Here is a 12758-nt window from a genome sequence, read left to right on the forward strand (position 1 = left end):
AGCACCAGAACAATACCTCAGCTAACCATCACCTTAACAATATCTCAGCTAACCACCACCAGAACAATACCTCAGCTAACCATCACCAGAACAATATCTCAGCTAACCACCACCAGAACAATACCTCAGCAAACCATCACCAGACCAATACCTCAGCAGACCATCACCAGAACAATACCTCAGCTAACCACCACCAGAATAATATCTCAGCTAACCACCACCAGATCAATACCACAGCTAACCATCACCTTAACAATATCTGAGATAACCAATACCAGAACAATACCTCAGCTAACCATCACCAGACCAATACCTCAGCAGACCATCACCAGAACAATATCTCAGCTAACCACCACCAGAATAATATCTCAGCTAACCACCACCTGATCAATACCTCAGCTAACCATCACCAGAACAATATCTCAGCTAACCATCACCAGATCCATACCTCAGCAAACTACCACCAGAACAATATCTCAGCTAACCACCACCAGATCAATACCTCAGCTAACCATCACCAGAACAATATCTCAGCTAACCATCACCAGATCCATACCTCAGCAAACTACCACCAGAACAATATCTCAGCTAACCATCACCAGATCCATACCTCAGCAAACCACCACCAGAACAATATCTCAGCAAACCACCACCAGAACAATATCTCAGCTAACCATCACCAGAACAATATCTCAGCAAACCACCAGCAGAACAATATCTCAGCTAACCACCACCAGAACAATATCTCAGCTAACCCTCACCAGAACAATATCTCAGCAAACCATCACCAGAACAATATCTCAGCTAACCATCACCAAAACAATACCTCAGCAAACCATCACCAGAACAATATCTCAGCTAACCATCACCCGAACAATATCTCAGCTAACCATCACCAAAACAATACCTCAGCAAACCATCACCAGAACATTACCTCAGCAAACCATCACCAGAACAATATCTCAGCTAACCATCACCAAAACAATACCTCAGCAAACCATCACCAGAACAATACCTCAGCAAAACTTCACCAGAAACATATCTCAGCTAACTATCACCAGAACAATATCTCAGCTAACCCTCACCAGAACAATATCTCAGCAAACCATCACCAGAACAGTATCTCAGCTAACCATCACCAGAACCATATCTCCCATATCTCAACTAACCATCACCATAACAATATCTCAGCTAACCATCACCTTAACAATATCTCAGCTAACATTCACCATAACAATATCTCAGCTAACCATCAGCAAAACAATACCTCAGCAAACCATCACCGAAACAATACCTCAGCTAACCATCACCAGAACAATATCTCAGCTAACCATCACCAAAACAATACCTCAGCAAACCGTCACCAGAACAATACCTCAGCAAATCTTCACCAGAAACATATCTCAGCTAACTATCAGCAGAACAATACCTCAGCTAACCCTCACCAGAGCAATATCTCAGCAAACCATCACCAGAACAATATCTCAGCTAACCATCACCAGAACAATATCTCAGCAAACCATCACCAGAACAATATCTCAGCTAACCATCACCAGAACAATATCTCAGCTAACCCTCACCAGAACAATATCTCAGCAAACCATCACCAAAACAATACCTCAGCAAACCATCACCGAAACAATACCTCAGCTAACCATCACCAGAACCATATCTCCCATATCTCAACTAACCATCACCATCACAATATCTCAGCTAACAATCACCATAACAATATCTCAGTTAACAATCACCATAACAATATCTCAGCTAACCATCACCAGAGCAATACCTCAGATAACCATCACCAGAACAATATCTCAGCAAACCATCACCGAAACAATACCTCAGCTAACCATCACGAGAACAATATCTCAGCTAACCATCACCAAAACAATACCTCAGCAAACCATCACCAGAACAATATCTCAGCTAACCATCACCAGAACAATATCTCAGCAAACCATCACCAGAACAATATCTCAGCTAACCATCACCAGAACAATATCTCAGCTAACCCTCACCAGAACAATATCTCAGCAAACCATCACCAGAACAATATCTCAGCAAACCATCACCAGAACAATATCTCAGCTAACCCTCACCAGAACAATATCTCAGCAAACCATCACCAGAACAATATCTCAGCTAACCATCACCAGAACAATATCTCAGCTAACCCTCACCAGAACAATATCTCAGCAAACCATCACCAGAACAATATCTCAGCTAACCATCACCAGAACAATATCTCAGCTAACCCTCACCAGAACAATATCTCAGCAAACCATCACCATAACAATATCTCAGCTAACAATCACCATCACAATATCTCAGCTAACAATCACCATAACAATATCTCAGCAAACCATCACCAGAACAATATCTCAGCTAACCATCACCAAAACAATACCTCAGCAAACGATCACCAGAACAATATCTCAGCAAACCATCACCAAAAAAATACCTCAGCAAACCATTACCGAAACAATACCTCAGCTAACCATCACCAGAACAATATCTCAGCTAACCATCACCAAAACAATACCTCAGCAAACCATCACCAGAACAATATCTCAGCTAACCATCACCAGAACAATATCTCAGCTAACCATCACCAAAACAATACCTCAGCAAACCATCACCAGAACATTACCTCAGCAAACCATCACCAGAACAATATCTCAGCTAACCATCACCTAAACAATACCTCAGCAAACCATCACCAGAACAATACCTCAGCAAAACTTCACCAGAAACATATCTCAGCTAACTATCACCAGAACAATATCTCAGCTAACCATCACCAGAACAATACCTCAGCTAACCCTCACCAGAACAATATCTCAGCAAACCATCACCAGAACAGTATCTCAGCTGACCATCACCAGAACTGTATCTCCCATATCTCAACTAACCATCACCATAACAATACCTCAGCTAACCCTCACCAGAACAATATCTCAGCAAACCATCACCAGAACAGTATCTCAGCTAACCATCACCAGAACTGTATCTCCCAGATCTCAACTAACCATCACCAGAACAGTATCTCAGCTGACCATCACCAGAACTGTACCTCCCATATCTCAACTAACCATCACCATAACAATACCTCAGCTAACCCTCACCAGAACAATATCTCAGCAAACCATCACCAGAACAGTATATCAGCTAACCATCACCAGAACTGTATCTCCCAGATCTCAACTAACCATCACCAAAACAATATCTCAGCTAACCATCACCTTTACAATATTTCAGCTAACCACCACCAGAACAAAATCTCAGCGAACCATCACCAGAGCAATACCTCAGCTAACCATCACCAGAACCATATATCAAATAACCATCACCATAACAATATCTCAGCTAACAATCACCATAACAATATCTCAGCTAACCATCACCAGTGCAATACCTCAGCTAACCATCACGTGAACCATATCTCAGCTAACCATCACCAGAACAATATCTCAGCTAACCACCACCAAAACAATACCTCAGCTAACCACCACCAGAACTATACCCCCGCCATCCATCACCGGAACTATATCTCAGCTAACCATCACCAGAACAATATCTCAGCTAACCATCACCAGAAAAATATCTCAGCTGATCACCACCAGAACAATACCTCAGCTAACCATCACCAGAACAATATCTCAGCTAACCAGCACCAGAACAATACCTCAGCTAACCATCACCTTAACAATATCTCAGCTAACCACCACCAGAACAATACCTCAGCTAACCATCACCAGAACAATATCTCAGCTAACCACCACCAGAACAATACCTCAGCAAACCATCACCAGACCAATACCTCAGCAGACCATCACCAGAACAATACCTCAGCTAACCACCACCAGAATAATATCTCAGCTAACCACCACCAGATCAATACCACAGCTAACCATCACCTTAACAATATCTGAGATAACCAATACCAGAACAATACCTCAGCTAACCATCACCAGACCAATACCTCAGCAGACCATCACCAGAACAATATCTCAGCTAACCACCACCAGAACAATATCTCAGCTAACCATCACCAGATCCATACCTCAGCAAACTACCACCAGAACAATATCTCAGCTAACCACCACCAGATCAATACCTCAGCTAACCATCACCAGAACAATATCTCAGCTAACCATCACCAGATCCATACCTCAGCAAACTACCACCAGAACAATATCTCAGCTAACCATCACCAGATCCATACCTCAGCAAACCACCACCAGAACAATATCTCAGCAAACCACCACCAGAACAATATCTCAGCTAACCATCACCAGAACAATATCTCAGCAAACCACCACCAGAACAATATCTCAGCTAACCACCAGCAGAACAATATCTCAGCTAACCACCACCAGAACAATATCTCAGCTAACCCTCACCAGAACAATATCTCAGCAAACCATCACCAGAACAATATCTCAGCTGACCATCACCAGATCAATACCTCAGCTAACCACCACCAGAACAATATCTCAGCTAACCCTCACCAGAACAATATCTCAGCAAACCAACACCAGAACAATATCTCAGCAAACCACCACCAGAACAATACCTCAGCTAGCCATCACCAGAACAATATCTCAGCTAATCACCACCAGAACAATATCTCAGCTAGACATCACCAGAACAATATCTCAGCTAATCACCACCAGAACAATATCTCAGCTAGCCATCACCAGAACAATATCTCAGCTAACCACCACCAGAACAATATCTCAGCTAACCCTCACCAGAACAATATCTCAGCAAACCATCACCAGAACAATATCTCAGCTGTCCATCATCAGATCAATACCTCAGCTAACCACCACCAGAACAATATCTCAGCTAACCCTCACCAGAACAATATCTCAGCAAACCATCACCAGAACAATATCTCAGCTGACCCTCACCAGAACAATATCTCAGCAAACCATCACCAGAACAATATCTCAGCAAACCACCACCAGAACAATACCTCAGCTAGCCATCACCAGAACAATATCTCAGCTAATCACCACCAGAACAATATCTCAGCTAACCATCACCAGAACAATATCTCAGCTGACCATCACCAGAACCATACCTCAGCTAGCCATCACCAGAACAATATCTCAGCTAATCACCACCAGAACAATATCTCAGCTAACCATCACCAGATCCATACCTCAGCAAACTACCACCAGAACAATATCTCAGCTAACCACCACCAGAACAATATCTCAGCTAACCACCACCAGATCAATACCTCAGCTAACCATCACCAGAACAATATCTCAGCTAACCATCACCAGATCCATCCCTCAGCAAACTACCACCAGAACAATATCTCAGCTAACCACCACCAGATCAATACCTCAGCAAACTACCACCAGAACAATATCTCAGCTAACCACCACCAGAACAATATCTCAGCTAACCACCACCAGAACAATATCTCAGCTAACCAGCACCAGATCAATACCTCAGCTAACCATCACCAGAACAATATCTCAGCTAACCATCACCAGATCTATACCTCCGCAAACTACCACCAGAACAATATCTCAGCTAACCACCACCAGATCAATACCTCAGCTAACCATCACCAGAACAATATCTCAGCTAACCATCACCAGATCCATACCTCAGCAAACTACCACCAGAACAATATCTCAGCAAACCACCACCAGAACAATATCTCAGCTAACCATCACCAGATCCATACCTCAGCAAACCACCACCAGAACAATATCTCAGCAAACCATCACCAGAACAATATCTCAGCAAACCATCACCAGAACAATATCTCAGCTGACTATCACCAGAACCATACCTCAGCTAGCCATCACCAGAACAATATCTCAGCTAACCACCAGCAGAACAATATCTCAGCTAACCCTCACCAGAACAATATCTCAGTAAACCATCACCAGAACAATATCTCAGCTGACCATCACCAGATCAATACCTGAGCGAACCACCACCAGAACAATATCTCAGCTAACCCTCACCAGAACAATATCTCAGCAAACCATCACCAGAACAATATCTCAGCTAACCATCACCAGAACAATATCTCAGCTAACCCTCACCAGAACAATATCTCAGCAAACCATCACCAGAACAATATCTCAGCTAACCATCACCAGAACAATATCTCAGCTAACCCTCACCAGAACAATATCTCAGCAAACCATCACCATAACAATATCTCAGCTAACAATCACCATCACAATATCTCAGCTAACAATCACCATAACAATATCTCAGCAAACCATCACCAGAACAATATCTCAGCTAACCATCACCAAAACAATACCTCAGCAAACCATCACCAGAACAATATCTCAGCAAACCATCACCAAAACAATACCTCAGCAAACCATTACCGAAACAATACCTCAGCTAACCATCACCAGAACAATATCTCAGCAAACCATCACCATAACAATATCTCAGCTAACAATCACCATCACAATATCTCAGCTAACAATCACCATAACAATATCTCAGCAAACCATCACCAGAACAATATCTCAGCTAACCATCACCAGAACAATACCTCAGCTAACCCTCACCAGAACAATATCTCAGCAAACCATCACCAGAACAGTATCTCAGCTAACCATCACCAGAACTGTATCTCCCATATCTCAACTAACCATCACCATAACAATACCTCAGCTAACCCTCACCAGAACAATATCTCAGCAAACCATCACCAGAACAGTATCTCAGCTAACCATCACCAGAACTGTATCTCCCATATCTCAACTAACCATCACCAAAACAATATCTCAGCTAACCATCACCTTTACAATATTTCAGCTAACCACCACCAGAACAAAATCTCAGCGAACCATCACCAGAGCAATACCTCAGCTAACCATCACCAGAACCATATATCAAATAACCATCACCATAACAATATCTCAGCTAACAATCACCATAACAATATCTCAGCTAACCATCACCAGTGCAATACCTCAGCTAACCATCACGTGAACCATATCTCAGCTAACCATCACCAGAACAATATCTCAGCTAACCACCACCAGAACAATACCTCAGCTAACCACCACCAGAACTATACCCCCGCCATCCATCACCGGAACTATATCTCAGCTAACCATCACCAGAACAATATCTCAGCTAACCATCACCAGAACAATATCTCAGCTGATCACCACCAGAACAATACCTCAGCTAACCATCACCAGAACAATATCTCAGCTAACCAGCACCAGAACAATACCTCAGCTAACCATCACCTTAACAATATCTCAGCTAACCACCACCAGAACAATACCTCAGCTAACCATCACCAGAACAATATCTCAGCTAACCACCACCAGAACAATACCTCAGCAAACCATCACCAGACCAATACCTCAGCAGACCATCACCAGAACAATACCTCAGCTAAGCACCACCAGAATAATATCTCAGCTAACCACCACCAGATCAATACCTCAGCTAACCATCACCTTAACAATATCTGAGATAACCAATACCAGAACAATACCTCAGCTAGCCATCACCAGAACAATATCTCAGCTAATCACCACCAGAACAATATCTCAGCTAACCATCACCAGAACAATATCTCAGCTGACCATCACCAGAACCATACCTCAGCTGGCCATCACCAGAACAATATCTCAGCTAATCACCACCAGAACAATATCTCAGCTAACCATCACCAGATCCATACCTCAGCAAACTACCACCAGAACAATATCTCAGCTAACCACCACCAGAACAATATCTCAGCTAACCACCACCAGATCAATACCTCAGCTAACCATCACCAGAACAATATCTCAGCTAACCGTCACCAGATCCATCCCTCAGCAAACTACCACCAGAACAATATCTCAGCTAACCACCACCAGATCAATACCTCAGCAAACTACCACCAGAACAATATCTCAGCTAACCACCACCAGAACAATATCTCAGCTAACCACCACCAGAACAATATCTCAGCTAACCAGCACCAGATCAATACCTCAGCTAACCATCACCAGAACAATATCTCAGCTAACCATCACCAGATCTATACCTCCGCAAACTACCACCAGAACAATATCTCAGCTAACCACCACCAGATCAATACCTCAGCTAACCATCACCAGAACAATATCTCAGCTAACCATCACCAGATCCATACCTCAGCAAACTACCACCAGAACAATATCTCAGCAAACCACCACCAGAACAATATCTCAGCTAACCATCACCAGATCCATACCTCAGCAAACCACCACCAGAACAATATCTCAGCAAACCATCACCAGAACAATATCTCAGCAAACCATCACCAGAACAATATCTCAGCTGACCATCACCAGAACCATACCTCAGCTAGCCATCACCAGAACAATATCTCAGCTAACCACCAGCAGAACAATATCTCAGCTAACCCTCACCAGAACAATATCTCAGCAAACCATCACCAGAACAATATCTCAGCTGACCATCACCAGATCAATACCTCAGCTAACCATCACCAGAACAATATCTCAGCTAACCATCACCAGATCCATACCTCAGCAAACTACCACCAGAACAATATCTCAGCAAACCACCACCAGAACAATATCTCAGCTAACCATCACCAGATCCATACCTCAGCAAACCACCACCAGAACAATATCTCAGCAAACCATCACCAGAACAATATCTCAGCTGACCATCACCAGATCAATACCTCAGCTAACCACCACCAGAACAATATCTCAGCTAACCCTCACCAGAACAATATCTCAGCAAACCATCACCAGAACAATATCTCAGCTGACCATCACCAGAACCATACCTCAGCTAGCCATCACCAGAACAATATCTCAGCTAACCACCAGCAGAACAATATCTCAGCTAAACCTCACCAGAACAATATCTCAGCAAACCATCACCAGAACAATATCTCAGCTGACCATCACCAGATCAATACCTCAGCTAACCACCACCAGAACAATATCTCAGCTAACCCTCACCAGAACAATATCTCAGCAAACCATCACCAGAACAATATCTCAGCTGACCATCACCAGAACCATACCTCAGCTAGCCATCACCAGAACAATATCTCAGCTAATCACCACCAGAACAATATCTCAGCAAACCATCACCAGAACAATATCTCAGCTAACCATCACCAGATCCATACCTCAGCAAACTACCACCAGAACAATATCTCAGCTAACCACCACCAGAACAATATCTCAGCTAACCATCACCAGAACAATATCTCAGCTAACCACCAGCAGAACCATACCTCAGCTAGCCATCACCAGAACAATATCTCAGCTGTCCATCACCAGAACAATATCTCAGCTAACCACCACCAGAACAATATCTCAGCAGACCATCACCAGAACAATATCTCAGCTGTCCATCACCAGAACAATATCTCAGCTAACCATCACCAGAACAATATCTCAGCTGTCCATCACCAGAACAATATCTCAGCTGTCCATCACCAGAACAATATCTCAGCTAACCAACACCAGAACAATATCTCAGCTAACCATCACCAGAACAATATCTCAGCTGACCATCACCAGAACAATACCTCAGCTGTCCATCACCAGAACAATATCTCAGCTAGCCACCACCAGAACAATATCTCAGCAGACCATCACCATAACAATATCTCAGCAGACCATCACCAGAACAATATCTCAGCTAACCATCACCAGAACAATATATCAGCTGACCATCACCAGAACAATACCTCAGTTAATCATCACCAGATCAATTTCTCAGCTGTCCATCACCAGAACAATATCTCAGCTAACCATCACCAGAACAATATCTCAGCAGACCATCACCAGAACAATATCTCAGCTAACCACCACCAGAACAATATCTCAGCTGTCCATCACCAGAACAATATCTCAGCTAACCATCACCAGAACCATATCTCAGCCAACCACCACCGGAACAATACCTCAGCTAAACACCACCGGAACAATACCTCAGCTAACCATCACCAGAACAATATCTCAGCTAACCCTCACCAGAACAATATCTCAGCAAACCATCACCAGAACAATATCTCAGCTGACCATCACCAGATCAATACCTCAGCTAACCATCACCAGAACAATATCTCAGCTAACCCTCACCAGAACAATATCTCAGCAAACCATCACCAGAACAATATCTCAGCTGACCATCACCAGAACCATACCTCAGCTAGCCATCACCAGAACAATATCTCAGCTAATCACCACCAGAACAATATCTCAGCAAACCATCACCAGAACAATATCTCAGCTAACCATCACCAGATCCATACCTCAGCAAACTACCACCAGAACAATATCTCAGCTAACCACCAGCAGAACAATATCTCAGCTAGCCATCACCAGAACAATATCTCAGCTAACCACCACCAGAACAATATCTCAGCAGACCATCACCAGAACAATATCTCAGCTGTCCATCACCAGAACAATATCTCAGCTAACCACCACCAGAACAATATCTCAGCTAGCCATCACCAGAACAATATCTCAGCTAACCACCACCAGAACAATATCTCAGCAGACCATCACCAGAACAATATCTCAGCTGTCCATCACCAGAACAATATCTCAGCTAACCATCACCAGAACAATATCTCAGCTGTCCATCACCAGAACAATATCTCAGCTAACCACCACCAGAACAATATCTCAGCTAACCATCACCAGAACAATATCTCAGCTGACCATCACCAGAACAATACCTCAGCTGTCCATCACCAGAACAATATCTCAGCTAGCCACCACCAGAACAATATCTCAGCAGACCATCACCAGAACAATATCTCAGCAGACCATCACCAGAACAATATCTCAGCTAACCATCACCAGAACAATATCTCAGCTGACCATCACCAGAACAATACCTCAGCTGTCCATCACCAGAACAATATCTCAGCTAACCACCACCAGAACAATATCTCAGCTAACCACCACCAGAACAATATCTCAGCAGACCCTCACCAGAACAATATCTCAGCTGACCATCACCAGAACCATATCTCAGCTAACCATCACCAGAACATGATCTCAGCCAACCACCACCGGAACAATACCTCAGCTAAACACCACCGGAACAATACCTCAGCTAACCATCACCAGAACAATACCTCAGCTGACCACCACCAGAACAATACCTCAGCTAACCATCACCAGATCAATATCTCAGCTAACCATCACGAGAAGAATATCTCAGCTAACCATCACCAGAACAATATCTCAGCTAATCACCACCAGAACAATATCTCAGCTAACCATCACCAGAACAATACCACATCTAGCCATCACCAGAACCATATCTCAGCAAACCATCACCAGAACAATACCTCAGCAAACCATCACCAGAACAATATCTCAGCTAACCATCACCAGAACAATATCTCAGCTGATCACCACCAGAACAATACCTCAGCAAACCATCACCTTAACAATATCTCAGCTAACCACCACCAGAACAATATCTCAGCTAACCATCACCAGAACAATACCACATCTAAACACCACCAGAACAATATCTGAGCTCAGCCACCACCAGAACAATACCTCAGCTTACCATCACCAGAACAATATCTCAGCTAACCACCACCGGAACAAGACCTCAGCTAACCATCACCAGAACAATGTCTCAGCTAACCATCACCAGAACAATACCTCAGCTAACCGCCACCAGAACAATACCTCAGCTAACCATCACCAGAACAATATCTCAGCTTACCACCTCCGGAACAATACCTCAGGTAGCCACCACCAGAACAATATCTCAGCTAACCATCACCAGAACAATATCTCAGCTTACCACCACCGGAACAATACCTCAGCTAACCACCACCAGAACAATATCTCAGCTACACACCAGCGGAACAATATCTCAGCTAACCATGACCGGAACAATACCTCAGCTACCCATCACCAGAACAATATCTCAGCTAACCACCACCAGAACAATTTCTCAGCTAACCATCACTGGAACAATACCTCAGCTACCCATCACCAGAACAATATCTCAGCTAACCACCACCTGAACAATTTCTCAGCTAACCATCACTGGAACAATACCACAGCTAACCGTCACCAGAACAATATCTCAGCTAACCACCACCAGAACAATACCTCAGCTAACCATCACCAGACCAATACCTCAGCAGACCATCACCAGAACAATATCTCAGCTAACCATCACCAGAACAATATCTCAGCTAACCACCACCAGAACAATATCTCAGCTAACCACCGCCAGAAAAATACCTCAGCTAACCATCACCAGACCAATACCTCAGCAGACCATCACCAGAACAATATCTCAGCTAACCATCACCAGAACAATATCTCAGCTAACCACCACCAGAACAATATCTCAGCTAACCGTCACCAGAACAATATCTCAGCTAACCACCACCAGAACAATACCTCAGCTAACCATCACCAGACCAATACCTCAGCAGACCATCACCAGAACAATATCTCAGCGAACCATCACCAGAACAATATCTCAGCTAACAATCACCATAACAATATCTCAGCAAACCATCACCAGAACAATACCTCAGCAAACCATCACCAGACCAATACCTCAGCAGACCATCACCAGAACAATATCACAGCTAACAATCACCATAACAATATCTCAGCTAACCATCACCAAAACAATACCTCAGCAAACCATCACCAGAACAATATCTCAGCAAACCATCACCAAAACAATACCTCAGCAAACCATCACCGAAACAATACCTCAGC

Source organism: Heterodontus francisci, chromosome 11 (assembly GCF_036365525.1).
Source record: "Heterodontus francisci isolate sHetFra1 chromosome 11, sHetFra1.hap1, whole genome shotgun sequence".
Lineage (NCBI taxonomy): Eukaryota > Metazoa > Chordata > Chondrichthyes > Heterodontiformes > Heterodontidae > Heterodontus > Heterodontus francisci.